This window comes from Phyllobates terribilis, unplaced genomic scaffold, assembly GCF_046119375.1.
Source record: "Phyllobates terribilis strain yellow unplaced genomic scaffold, ASM4611937v1 Scaffold_7__3_contigs__length_470593459, whole genome shotgun sequence".
Lineage (NCBI taxonomy): Eukaryota > Metazoa > Chordata > Amphibia > Anura > Dendrobatidae > Phyllobates > Phyllobates terribilis.
This window is the reverse complement of record NW_027362767.1, coordinates 435608660-435623507: the sequence shown is the minus strand read 5'-3', so window position 1 is coordinate 435623507 and position 14848 is coordinate 435608660. Positions and strand designations below refer to the sequence as shown.

The following is a 14848-nucleotide window of genomic DNA, read 5'->3' as shown; positions in this document are numbered from 1 at the left end:
AATGCGCCCGAGCACCTGCTGCAGATGCTCGAGGTGATCCTCCCAGGTGGGACTGAAGATGGCAATGTCATCCAGGTACGCCACTGCGTACCTCTGCAGTCCCTGGAGCAGGTGGTTGACCATTTGCTGGAACGTGGCAGGGGCATTTTTCATGCCGAAAGGCATGACCGTGGATTCATACAATCCGAAGGGGGTGATAAAGGCGGACTTCTCCTGGGCCCCGGGGCTCAAGGGAATCTGCCAATATCCCCGACTCAAATCCATAATGGAGAGATAGCTCGCATTGGCTAACCGCTCCAGCAGCTCCTCAATGCGTGGCATTGGTTGTGCATCAGAGGCTGTGATAGCGTTGAGCCCCCTGTAGTCCACACAGAACCGGGTGGTCCGGTCCTTCTTTGGCACCAGGACTACAGGTGAGGCCCACGCGCTCTTGGACCGCTTAATCACCCCCAACTGCAGCATCTCCTCGACCTCCTGGCGCATGACATGCTGCACCTCGTCGGAGATTCGATAGGCTGTCCGCCGGAGTGGGGCATGATTTCCGGTGTCCACTTCATGGACCGCCACTTCAGTCCTGCCAGGCAGGTTGGTGAACACTGCTTGGAAGGGTTTCAGCACTGCTTGCATCTGAGACCTCTGGTCTGCGGATAGCAAGTCGCTTAGCTCTACATCCTCTAGGGACCCGCTGGCCTTCGCTTGGGCGAGCATGTCCAAGAGGGGCTCATCCTCCCCATCCTCGGGCAGGTTGCAGACCAGTAGGACGCAGGTTCCACGTTCTTGCTGAGCCTTCATCATATTAACGTGAAACGCCTTCCGCCTACCCCGCTCGTGGTCAAGTGTGATCACGTAGGTGACCGGGTTGAGCTGTTGGTGAATGACGTACGGGCCTTCCCAGGCCGCCTGAAGCTTGTCCTTTGGTACGGGGACCAGCACCCACAGCTTCTGACCCACCTGGTAGGTCCTTTCTCAGGCGTTCTGGTCATACCAATGCTTCTGGTCAGCCTGGGCTTGCGCCATGTTGTCATGCACCAACTGCGTCAAGGTCTGCATCTTGTCACGGAAGCGCATGACATACTCCACGATGGACACTCCAGGGGAGCTCGGCTCTTCTTCCCAGAATTCTCTTATCAACCCAAGGGGTCCTCGGACACGGCTGCCATACAGGAGCTCAAAGGGGGAGAACCCCGTTGAGGCCTGTGGAACCTCTCTGTAAGCAAATAACAGGTGTGGGAGGTAAGGTTCCCAGTCGCGACCCTGGGTTTCAACCAGCATTTTTAACATCTGTTTGAGGGTACCGTTGAATCGCTCACACAAACCATTGGTCTGTGGGTGATACGCGCTCGATACCAAATGCTGCACCTGCATTTTCTTACATAGAGCCTCCATTAAGCGTGACATGAACTGAGTCCCCTGGTAGGTAAGCATCTCCCTGGGAAATCCTACTCGTGAAAAGATGGCCAAGAGGGCGTCCGCCACCTTATCCGCCCTAATTGAGGACAGGGCTACTGCCTCCGGATACCGGGTAGCATAGTCTACCACGGTAAGGATGAAACGTTTTCCAGAGCTGCTGGGCATGGCCAGTGGTCCCACAATGTCCACAGCAATCCTCTGGAAAGGCTCCTCTATCACTGGCAAAGAGATCAGGGGGGCTTTGGGGGCCGGCCCTGACTTTCCCACTCTTTGACACGTGGTACAGGAGCGACAGTAGTTCACCACATCTGTCCTCATTTTGGGCCAATAAAAGTGATGGGACAGCCGGGCCTTGGTTTTTCTGACCCCCAAGTGTCCAGCGAGTGGAATTTCATGGGCGATCCGCAACAACTCGTCCCTGAATTGGTAGGGGACGACCAGCTGTCTTTCCCTTAGCCACTCCTGTTGGGATGTACAGGGAACTGTCTCCCGGTACAACCTTCCTTGGTCCCAGAATACCCTCTCCTTATCCGACTCAGAGGTGGGTTTCTCCGCGAGGTTCCTTAACGTCTCCAGGCTAGCATCTGAGTGCAGAGCTGCCTGAAACTCCTGGCTGGAGGAAGCCAGAAGTGAGGTTAAGGCCACGTCCTCACGGGGACCCTCTGGGACCGGCTCTGGGTCCATACATGATCTGGTTATTCCTCTGTCCGAGGGGGGTCCAGAAGGCAGGGCGTTACTTGCGTTCTGGGCACTCTGACTGCGGGTAACAGCGGCTATATAGGCCGTCTCCCCAGGGAATAACACCGTCTCATTAGCCTGCGAGGCCATGAGAACTACTTCTCCATCATCCTCCATTACCTCAGGCACAGTGCTACGTATGGGGCAGCGACTATCAGCCAGGTCACCTTCTGTTGTGACACTGGTCACTGGCACAGCACCACCTGCGTCATGGTCCTTTTGCCTCTCCCCATTACCCTTGGCACTGACCTTTGCTCCTGCTAGGGGATCCTCAGCAACATCACCCCGCAGAGGGACATGGCTGAGTTCTCCTGCACCTTCCAATACAACAACATCATCATCATCATCATCATCATCATCATGTAAATCATTGACATTCACAGTATCAGCATTAACCTTACCAACCGTATCAGATCTGGGAGGGGCGTCAGGGACATAATAAGCAAGCATCCTCCCCAAATCAGTTCCCAACAAAACATTTGCAGGTAGGTTTGCAGATATTCCCACTTCCTTCACCCCACTCCCCGCACCCCAATCAATAAAAACCCGGGCCATGGGCAAGGGGCATCGGATGCTCCCAATCCCGGTGACAGTCAGGGTCTTTCCCGGAATAAGCTCTTCAGTGGACACCAGTTCGGGTCGGATGAGGGTTCATTCGGCCCCAGTGTCCTTGAGGCCTACAGTGAGAGTGTCCCCCACCCTGACAGACTGAAAGTTTTCACAGGCCCTCCCAACCGGCCCACCCACCAAAAGAACTGATGCATTAGGCCCTGGGGCCTTGGATGGGGGGTTCTTCCTCTGCTTCTCTGGGCAAGTGGCGCTGAGATGACCAGTCTGGTTGCAGGAATAACACCTGCGGGCATCAGATGCAGGCAGGGCCTTGGTAACGGGAAAAAGGCCTCCGGAAGGTCGGCTGGCAGGGGCAGGGATGGTGGTTGATGGCTTACCCCCTTTCCAGCTGGCAACGACCGGCTTCCGCACCTCTGGTCTCCGGTTAGCCTCGTAGGTGTCTGCGATCTGCGCTGCTTTATTGGCATCTGGTGGCTCCCGATCCATCACGAACTGCCGTACCTCAGTCGGACACAGATGCAGGAACTGGTCTTTCACCATCAGATCCTTTAGCTGCTCAAAGGTGGTCGCTGACAGTCCTTGGATCCACTGCTCAAAGTTGGTTCTGAGCCCGTCTACCACATCGCTGTAGGTGTCATGTGGTCCACGTTGGAGGGCTCTGAACTTTTTCCCGTAAACCTCCGGAGTCAGCTGGTACTTTTTTATCAGGGCCTGCTTGACGGCCTCATAGTCTCCATCTTGTTCTCGAGGGAGGGAAGCGAACACCTCCAAGGCTTTTCCTCTGAGCCCTGGAGTTAAATATCTTGCCCATTGGTCGGTGGGCAGCTGATACTGCCTGCAGGCCTTTTCAAAGCCTCGCAGAAATGTGTACAAGTCCCCCTCCTTTTCCATCACAGGGAAGTGCTCAGGACGAGGTTTAAAGCAGTTGGCACTGTTGGACTCACGGGTCTGCGTAGAGGGCGACTACTTCTGAATCCGGGCTAGCTCCAGCTGGTGTTGTCGGTCAGCTTGTCGCTCAGCAGCCTCTCGGTCAGCTTGGGCTTGTCGCTCAGCCCGCTCCTGGAATTTCAGGATCAGCTCCAGTCGTCCATCACGATCGTCTGCAGCCAGCTCCTCCAAGGCCATCTGCAGGTGGGGGTCCACACTACCCTGGTTGCGGGTATGGCTGGCAATCACAGGTTGGACCCCTGCAGTAGCGCCATCCGGGCCTTGGCTGGCCGCCCCCTCATCAGGGCTCTGCTGTCGGACGGGCTCTGCAGCATCTTGTAACAGTTCAGCAATCATTTGTTCTCTGCTTTTGCCGTGGGGGTCAATGCCTTTGGTTATACATATTCCAATAAGAGTGTCCTTTTTCTGCTGGTTGTACCAGGACTCCCCAACTACGACCATGATCACCAAAATAAAAATAGAAAAGAAAAAACGAAGAAGGGTAGGGGTAACTGCTACACATACAGTATTGTCTCAGATCTAATAAACACTGAGTTCGATCTTCAAAACTTTCGTGCAGGGTCCAGGTAAGAACCGTGCAAGCTTTTAGTGAGAGGAATGATTGCTCAAACCCGATCACTAATGTCCTATGATCCCACCGCTTGCTACCAATTTGTCACGAAAACGACACCCACTTTTGGGTCAGACCTTGCAGCTCTCTGGCGCCCCCTTATCCTGCTGGTCAAACACGGTATTGACCGAGGATAAGCACGGGTGCAGCTGCTCTAGTTTATGTCGACTATTGCGGCACGTGATGTGACAGGACGTATATATACCACCAGTTCCTTCCAGGAACGTATATATACCTCCGACCAGCCACCCTCAAACCACAATATCACATAAATACTGGTATACTGCCACCACCGATCGCTTAACAGGTGGATCGGGTACCCGTTAGGTAACGTGAATTAGCGGGTGAGGAACGTGTTTGCTCGACATAGGACAAGAAGGACGAAACTGGTAAATAATTAATGATTTACTCCCAAAAGGGGGGCAGTGTTTACAAAATATATACAAGATATTATAAAGGAGACAATTTACATGTATGCATAAACAGTTATTAAAATAAAAGGGATAAGTAATAGCAAAACCTGCGCCACGAGGTGATGGTCTCAGATTCTGTGGGGGGGACGGCTCCCCGGAAATTAGACGTGATTCTTCCGCGCAGCGTGGTGTGCGTGCGTCTGGCGTCCCTGAGAAGAATGCCCTGAAAATGGCCGATTTGCTTTTTTGAAAAGCAGCCAAAACTCTGGGAGACACCCATTATTTACCTCACAAGGGGGGCTCGGCTTTGTGAGACCACCCAGCTGCATAGAACATAAAACCTTCATGTTTCATATCTTGGTGTGCGGGGGGTCCCACATCCAAGATGGAGACATCATGTTGGCCGTCACTAATTTTCATGCAGATGGATATTAAACAGGACCTCTCTATGATACTCAGAAGCTAAGAAACCAATTCCTCGATTTCTGGGGGTATCCCAGTTATGAAAAATATATCATTGTAACCAGGAAATGTGAACATTCCAAAAATCTGGTCCCTGGGTTAGTGACCGTCATGTGCGTTTTTAAATTCTACATTAACTGTACAAGCTTTTAAACAATGGGAATTTTGGAGGGAATAATCTAGTTTGAGCTAGAAGCTGCGCTACACTGAGGGTTTACGACGCTAATAAAAATTGTTAGGGTGGGGGCCAGCACTGCAATTCTATGTCTTCTTACAAACGGATAGGGGTGGGGGGTTTTCTTTTTTAAAACAGCTCTCATTTTTAAAATTCGGGAAAAAACACCTTTTGCCTGACAGTCATGCTGGAAGACCCAGCCACCACCCATCTTCAATGCTCTTACTGAAGGAAGAAGGTTGTTGGCCAAAATCTCGTGACACATGACCCCATCCATCCTTCCTTCAATACGGCGTAGTCGTCCTGTCCCCTTTGCAGAAAAGCATCCCCAAAGTATAATGTTTCCCTCACCATGCTTCATGGTTGGGATGGTGTTCTTGGGGTTGTACTCATCCTTCTTCTTTCTCCAAACACGGCGAGTGGAGTTGATACCAAAAAGTTATATTTTAGTCTCATCTGACCACATGACCTTCTCCCGCCTCCTCTGGATCATCCAGATGGTCATTGGGGGAACTTCGAACGGGCCTGGACATGTGCTGGCGTGAGCAGGGGGACCTTGCGTGCCCTGCAGGATTTTAATCCATGACGGCGTAGTGTGTTACTGACGGTAATGTTTGAGACTGGTCCCAGCTCTCTTCAGGTCATTGACCACTTCCTCCTGTGTAGTTCTGGGCTGATTCCTGACCTTTCTCAGAATCATCCTTACCCCATGAGGCGAGATCTTGAATGTAACCCCAGACTGAGGAAGATTGACGTCATCTTGTGTTTCTTCCATTTTCTAATAATTGTGCCAAAAGTTGCCTTCTCACCAAGCTGCTTGTCTATTGTCCTGTAGCCCATCCCAGCCTTGTGCAGGTTTACAGTTTTGTCCCTGGTGTCCTTAGACAGCTCTTTGGTCTTGGCCACGGTGGAGAGGTTGGAGTGTGATTAAGTGTGTGGACAGGTGTCTTTTATACAGGTAACGAGTTCAAACAGATGCAATTAATACAGGTAATGAGTGCAGAGTAGGAGGAATTCTTACAGAAAAACTAACAGGTCTGTGAGAGACAGAATTCTTGCTGGTTGGTCGGTGATCAAATACTTATTTCATGCAATAAAAAGCAATTTAATTATGTAAAAATCATTCAATGTGATTTTCTGGATTTTATTTTTAGCTTCCGTCTCTCACAGTTGAAGTGTACCTACGATAAAATTACAGACCTCTCCATTCTGTGTAGGTGGGAAAACTTGCAAAATCGGCAGTGTATCAAATACTTATTTTCCCCACTGTATATATATGTGTGTGTATAGTATGATAGACCTGGATTTCTATGTGATGGTGGCGCCATCCGGTGGCTGTCAGCAGACTTTTCTCTGTCAGTTTTTGCCTTTCATTATTTTCCATTACTTGTCGCTTTCTTTGTGATGTTTCTTCCTCTCTCACTATATGAAATATCTCAGTGTTTTGTGAATGGAGAAGTTGGAACATGAATGAATGAATTAATGAATGAGCAGCTGACGTCCCCGGTGACTCACGCCTCATTACCGTGGGCTCCAGTCATTCAGGACTCTGTCACCATTACGACCGCTCTGATGCTGATGATGCTCTCCGTGGACAGGAATGCACTGCGGACACTGAATTTCCCAGCATCCTCTGCTGCGATGGATGTGTAATAAATGAGCTGGAATAACAGTTACTATTAATCTGCTACTGATCGGGAGGAACAGGTTCTTCTTAAAGGAGCCACGATCTCATGCAACCCAGAGCCCAGGATAGCGCAGCGGTGCTTTATGGTAATCTCGGTTCTGACATGGCTGATTCCTGAGAGAAATAGATTGTACTCACCTGTCCAATAAAGAGATCAATAATAAACTCCTCATCATGCAGTGTCATGTAGACGAGACGCTGCTGAACGTTATGTTTAGGTGCAGAGGAGATCAGCGGCGTCTGAGAAGGATCTCTGGCGCCACTGATCTCCAGAGATATTAAAATCCTTGTTGGCTCCTCACCCCTTAAATGTTTAACTATATACTGTATATTCCTGTAGCGACTCACACTGTATACCATATGTGCAGCCTGTGCTCAGGGGCCCCCTGTGCATTAGGTGACATGTGAGGGGTGTCTCCTGCGCAGGGTGTCTGTATATTGCTCCAGCGCAGGGGTGTCTGTATACTGCTCCAGCGCAGGGGTGTCTGTATACTGCTCCAGCGCAGGGGTGTCTGTATACTGCTCCAGCGCAGGGGTGTCTGTATACTGCTCCAGAGCAGGGGTGTCTGTATACTGCTCCAGAGCAGGGGTGTCTGTATACTGCTCCAGAGCAGGGGTGTCTGTATACTGCTCCAGCGCAGGGGTGTCTGTATACTGCTCCAGCGCAGGGGTGTCTGTATACTGCTCCAGCGCAGGGGTGTCTGTATACTGCTCCAGAGCAGGGGTGTCTGTATACTGCTCCAGAGCAGGGGTGTCTGTATACTGCTCCAGAGCAGGGGTGTCTGTATACTGCTCCAGAGCAGGGGTGTCTGTATACTGCTCCAGCGCAGGGGTGTCTGTATACTGCTCCAGCGCAGGGGTGTCTGTATACTGCTCCAGCGCAGGGGTGTCTGTATACTGCTCCTGCGCAGGGGTGTCTGTATACTGCTCCAGCGCAGGGATGTCTGTATACTGCTCCAGCGCAGGGGTGTCTGTATACTGCTCCAGAGCAGGGGTGTCTGTATACTGCTCCAGCGCAGGGGTGTCTGTATACTGCTCCAGCGCAGGGGTGTCTGTATACTGCTCCAAAGCAGAGGTGTCTGTATACTGCTCCAGAGCAGGGGTGTCTGTAAACTGCTCCAGAGCAGGGGTGTCTGTATACTGCTCCAGCGCAGGGGTGTCTGTATACTGCTCCAGCGCAGGGGTGTCTGTATACTGCTCCCACGTAGGGGAAAAATGCAGTAAAAGCGATGAAAGCATCAGAACGGCATCAGTAACAGGACGGCCCAGAACGGAGGCAGTAACGGGACTGCCCAGAACGGCGCCAGTAACGGGATGGCCCAGAACGGCGCCAGCTACAGGACGTCCCAGAACGGCGCCAGCAACAGGACGGCCCAGAACGGCAGCGATCAAGCCTCGAAAAGGCCACGTTCACACCTTCAGTTTTACCTTACAGATACTGATGTAAAATACTGAACGTGTGAACGTGGCCAAATAATGATAAAATCCGACATCGTCCGGTGTCGCCTCCATCGCTCCGCCCGCAGAATCGTCTCACTGGGGATTCACCACACAATAAACGCTGTAAGGACAAAAAATATGGAACAATTGCGTTTTTCACCATTATTTCAGTGCATTTAATGGAAAAGTGAACAGTGTAAAAACATAACGCGTCCTACAAAAATAACATGCGCCTGCGGCCACAGAAAAGACTTTAGCTCTTGTAAAGACTAAGTGCACACGAAGCGTTTTTGATGCATTTTTTCCGCCGTGGAAACTCTCATCCGACCGCCGCTCCCACTGATAATAGTGAGAGCGGCGCTGCTGAGGGCAGCAGTAGTTCTCCTCAGCAGAGCCGGCGTACCCGCTGTTAAAAAAAGAAAAAATATATAGCTGCCCCTGATGTCCTCGGTCCCGGCAATGCTCTCCTCCCGGCAGCCAGCGGTACACTGCGGGGAGCGCGCTCGCTCCCCGCAATGTACTGTGCTGCCAGGACCTGCGGTCACGTGAGCGATCAGCTGATCGCTCACGTGACCTGACCGTGGGAAAATTCAGAATAAAGTTCCCATGGTGGTGAGCTCACTGGGGCTGATCAGCTGATCTTCAGCTGATGAACCCCAGTGACCTCCTGCAGCAATTTACACTGATAGGAGTGATTTTACACCCCTGTCAGTGTACATTGCTGTCTTTTACAGCTGTGACATCAGTGATTGCTGATGTCACTGCTGTAGAAGTGACCCGGATCGCCGAGGGACAATCGGCGGTAATCGTGGACTACGTAGTTGACGGCGGACAGGTGAGGAAATGGTTGTTTGCTTTTTTACTTTTTTTTTCAGAAGATTGAGGGCTTCGTGGACCCTTACAATAAAAAAAAATGTAAACCGTGTGTTTTTTATTTCATTAAAATACTTTATTCTGTCCGTGTCTTTTATTGAAAAAGCGCCAACGACTTTACTTCGCAGTTAGTAATGGGTGTGTCTTATACACCGCGTGCAGAATTATTAGGCAAATGCGTATTTTGATCACATGATACGTTTTCTACATGTCGTCCTACTCCAAGCTGCATATTCTTGAGAGCGAACTACCAATGAAGTAAATCTGGTGATGTGCATCTCTGTAATGAGGAGGGGTGTTGACTAATGACATCAACCCCCTATATAAGGTGTGCTTAATTATTAGGCAACTTCCTTTCCTTTGGCAAAATGGGTCAGAAGAGAGATTTGACGGGCTCTGAAAAGTCCAAAATTGTGAGATGTCTTGCAGAGGGAGGCAGCAGTCTTGAAATTTCCAAATTTTTGAAGCATGATCACCGAACAATCAAGCGTTTCATGGCAAATAGCCAAGATGGTCGCAAGAAGCGTGTTGGCCAAAAAAGTCACAAAATAACTGCCCATGAATTGAGGAAAATCAAGCGTGAAGCTGCCAAGATGCCATTCACCACCAGTTTTACCATATTTCTGAGCTGCAACGTTACTGGAGTATCAAAAAGCACAAGGTGTGCGATACTCAGGGACATGGCCAAGGTAAGGAAGGCTGAAAAACCACCACCTCTGAACAAGAAACATAAGATAAAACATCAAGAATGGGCCAAGAAATATCTTGAGACTGATCTTTCAAAGGTTTTATGGACTGATGAAGTGAGAGTGACTCTTGATGGGCCAGATGGATGAGCCAGAGGCTGGATCAGTAAAGGGCAGAGAGCTCCACTCCGACTCAGACGCCAGCAAGGTGGAGGTGGGCTACTGGTATGGGCTGGTATCATCAAAGATGAACTTGTGGGACCTTTTTGGGTTGAGGATGGAGTGAAGCTCAACTCCCAGACCTACTGCCAGTTTCTGGAAGACAACTTCTTCAAGCAGTGGTACAGGAAGAAGTCGGTATCGTTCAAGAAAAACATGATTTTCATGCAGGACAATGCTCCATCACATGCATCCAACTACTCCACAGCACGGCTGGCCAGTAAAGGTCTAAAAGAAGAAAAATTAATGACATGGCCCCCTTGTTCACCTGATCTGAACCCCATAGAGAACCTGTGGTCCATCATAAAATGTGAGATCTACAGGGAGGGAAAACAGTACACCTCTGGGAACAGTGTCTGGGAGGCTGTGGTGGCCGCTGCATGCAATGTTGATCGAAAACAGATCAAGCAACTGACAGAATCTATGGATGGAGGCTGCTGAGTGTCATCATAAAGAAAGGTGGCTATATTCATCACTAATTTTTTGGGGTTTTTGTTTTTGCATGTCAGAAATGTTTATTTCTAAATTTTGTGCACTGATATTGGTTTACCTGGAGAAAATAAACAAGTGAGATGGGATTATATTTGGTTTTTATTAAGTTGCCTAATAATTCTGCACAGTAATAGTTACCTGCACAAACAGATATCCTCCTAAGATAGACAAATCTAAAAAAAAACACTCCAACTTCCAAAAATATTAAGCTTGGATATTTATGAGTCTTTTGGGTTGATTGAGAACATAGGTGTTGATCAATAATAAATATAATCCTCTAAAATACAACTTGCCTAATAATTCTGCACACAGTGTAGACGCCCTCCATTACTAACCTGGGCTTCATGTCAGCTGCCAATGCAACGCTGATATGAACCTTAAACACATTACCCCACTGCCACCGCTACAGGGCAGTGGGAAGAGCGAGGCTAAGAGCCAGATTTGGCACATCTTATGTATGCACCATTTCTGGGACTGCTGAGGGGTGATATTAATAGCCGCGGAGGGGGCTAGTATCCAAGGCCCCTTCCCTGACTATAAATATCAGCCTGCAGCTGTCTATTTTGCCTTTACTGGTTAGATTTTATAGGGGGACCCTACGTAAAAAAATTTCTGGGGTCCCCCTGTAATCTAGCCAGTAAAGGCTAAACAAACAGCTGTGGGCTGATATTAATAGCCAGGGAACATTGTTGGCTAATGGCCCCTTCCCCGGCTACTAATATCAGCCCCCAGCGGTCGGCTTTCCCTCTGCTGGTTATGAAAATGATGCAGGAGCCCATGCCATTTTTTTTTTATTTTAGGCTCTGTGCCCACGATCCGGACGTAGCAGTGCTTTGGATGCATATTTTTTTCTGCATCCAAAACATTGCATTCTATTGAACGCAGGAATATCCACATGTGCTCACTGAACCATGCGTATTTACCGCATTCAATACATTCTAGTGGTCAAATTTGTGTTGCGGAGACTGGCGACTCCCCAAGAGAATTTGACATGCTGCGGTCCTGAAAGACGTGCCGCATGTCAGTGTCCACGGGTGATCTTCAGCCTCTGATGCACGCATAGTGGACGTGGGATTTCTAGAGATCCCATCCACTATGCTGTAACATCTGGACCCTGCGGGTTTGACGCTGTATAAACATGCAGCCTCAAACCTGCAGCGGCTCCTTTTCGTGGCCACGTACCCAAACTCACCCGCAGCATGTCAATTTCTGTAGTGGACACGCTAGTTTCCTGCAGATTTTGACTGATTGAAGCGTCATTATATGCGGTGGATTCACATGTACCGACAACAAAAGTGCAGCATTAGAACACCGCGTTTTGGACGCAGAAAAAATACGCTGCGTCCAAAGTGCTGCTGAGTGCGGATCGGGGAGGGGGGGACATAGGGGCTAACGAACCAGCTGTGAGATGTTATTTAATGGCCAGGGACCATGTTTGCCTAATGGCACCTTTCCAGGCTAAAAATTCCAGCTCACAGCTGCTCCAGAAATTACATGGATAGCAATGCTAATAAAGAATGTGTAGCGCCGGCGTCCCTGCCCTCTGCTAGGCAGGGACGCTGTTCCCCTCACCCCTCTGCTCCGAGCCCGGCGTCCTCCTCCCGCTCTGCTGGCAGCGCGCGCTCCTTCCCGGCCACTGTGCTTAGGGCGCGCGCGCGCTCCCTCCCTCTTAAAGGGGCCGCGCGCGCCGTCCTAAGGAGTCCCCGGCCAATGGCCGGAGGACTTCACCACATATAAGGCACCTCCTCCAAAATGGAGGTGCCCGAGCAATGTTGTTGCACTGTTCACTACTCTGCTTCAGCCCTCAGGTCCCGTTGCCAGTTACCTGCCAGAATCCTGCCAGTTTTCTGTCTGTTTCCTGCCTGATATTCCGCTTACCTGCCTGCTAGCCTGAGGTCCGACGGTCTGCCTACCGACTCCTGTCAGTCTGTCTAAGGACCAGCTTGCCCGCTCACCTGGGAGCGCTCTTCTGCTACCTGCCTGCTAGCCTGAGGTCCGACGGTCTGCCCTCCAACTCCTGTCAGTCTGTCTATGGACCAGCTTGCCCGCTCACCTGGGAGCGCACATCTGCTACCTGCCTGCTAGCCTATCTGGAGGCTCCGCCGTCACGTGCTGTGACCACCTGCCATTCCAGAGACTCCTGCCCGCTCACCTGGGAGCGCACACCTGTTACCTGCCTGCTAGCCTACCTGGAGGCTCCGCCGTCACGTGCTGTGACCACCTGCCATTCCAGAGACTCTCGCTTGCTCACCTGGGAGCACACATCTACCATCTGCCTGCTAGCCTACCTGGAGGCTCAGCCGTCACAGGTCGTACCTACCCTATACCCAGAGACTGTCCCGGTCACTTGCTGTGACCTCCTGCCCGTTCACCCAGAGACTGCCCCGGTCACTTGCTGTGACCTCCTGCCCGTTTACCCAGAGACTGTCCCGGTCACTTGCCGTGACCACCTGCCCGTTTACCCAGAGACTGTCCCGGTCACCTGCTGTGACTACCTGCCCGTCTTCCCTGGTCACCACCCGCTTCCTTACAAGGACCGCCCCCTTGTATAGTAGCTCAGAGGTTCCGCCTCCCAGACCTGTTACAGTTTGCTCGGGCCATGGAACCCGGTGGTACCCAAGCTCCCTCGCTCTCGGACCTATGTCATGAACTGTCCCGTCAGAGGTCCCAACAGGAGTCCATCCTGGGTCACCTGCGGAATGTCAACTCACGCCTGGACACTCTGACAGCTCCACCAGCAACCACCGCTAGAGTCATGACTCGCAACCCGGCAGCGCCGCTGCCCACCAATACCATGGTATCCTGCTCCGGACCCCGGCTTTCTGCACCTCCTCGCTTCGGAGGCGACTCCGCTCAGGCTCGGGGCTTCATAAACCAGTGCACCCTGCACTTTGAACTCCTGTCCCACCAGTTTTATTCCGACCGGGCCAAAGTAGCCTTCATCATGTCCCATCTCACGGGGGAGGCACTGGCTTGGCTGAATCCTCTATGGGAGAGAGCAGACCCCCTGGTGTCCGACTTGCCTGCCTTTCTCACGGCTTTCCGGAAAGTCTTCGACGAACCTGGACGGAAGACCTCATCCGCATCGTCTCTGCTACGCCTCCGTCAGGGAAGTCTCACCGTGGGCCAATATGCCATACGGTTCCGTACCCTTGCCTCGGAGCTGGCCTGGGATAACGACGCTCTGGTATCTGTCTTCTGGGAGGGTCTGTCCGGCCGTATTAAAGATGAACTCGCCGGTCGGGACATTCCTACCACTCTCGATGATTTAATAACTCTTGCCACCCGGATTGACCTACGGTTCCAGGAGCGTGCCAAAGAGGTCACCCGTGAGAGGAGGTTTCCACGTCTAGCTCCTTCCTTCCAGAAACCCGTCACTCCCTCCGTTTCTCCCCAGGTACACCCTCCTGAGCCTATGCAGGTCGACCAGACCAAGATGGTCAAAACCCGTCAGGACTTACGCCGTGCCGAGGGGAGCTGCTTCTACTGTGGCAGTAAGGAGCACCGGATCCGTACCTGCCCGGAGAGGTCGGGAAACGCCTGTGTCTAGGTTCGCTCAGAGAGGTCGACCTAGACAAGAATAAATCCTCTCCATCTCTGCTGCTGTCAGTCTCAATCGTCTGCGGGGAGAACCGTTATTTCGAACTAGCCCAACTTGACTCTGGAGCAGCCGGGAATCTTATTTCACAGTCCCTGGTAGAGAAATACCGCATCCCCACCAAACCTCTGGCTGTACCCTTGTCTGTTGCTGCCGTGGATGGGGGCCTCTTACCACGTCCCATCCAACTCATCACCGAATCCATTACTCTACAGGTGGGAATGCTGCATTCTGAGAGTATCTCCTTTCATGTTCTGCCTGGACTCTCTCACGCCCTCTTGCTAGGCCTACCTTGGCTCCAGAGACATGCACCCGTGCTGGACTGGCAGACCGGAGAAGTCCTTCGCTGGGGACAGGACTGTCATAAGTCTTGTCTGGTTCCCGTCCATCCCGTCCGTCCTTCTCCTACCCCAGCTAATCTACCTGGACTTCCGATTCCTTATTGGTCATATGCTGATGTCTTTAATAAAAAGGAGGCAGAGACACTACCCCCTCATAGACCATACGACTGCCCTATCGACCTGTTA

General features: G+C 51.3%; 1 protein-coding gene across 1 annotated transcript in view; it reads right to left on the bottom strand.

Annotated features, from left to right (window-relative positions):
- Window positions 1–12357, bottom strand: part of TENT5D (terminal nucleotidyltransferase 5D) — a 61432-nt gene extending 49075 nt beyond the window's left edge. The window contains exon 1 of the mRNA XM_073642132.1: window positions 12296–12357. The gene's annotated coding sequence lies outside the window, so the exon portion shown is untranslated. The remainder of the gene's footprint in view (window positions 1–12295) is intronic.
- Window positions 12358–14848: the final 2491 nt, after the last annotated feature.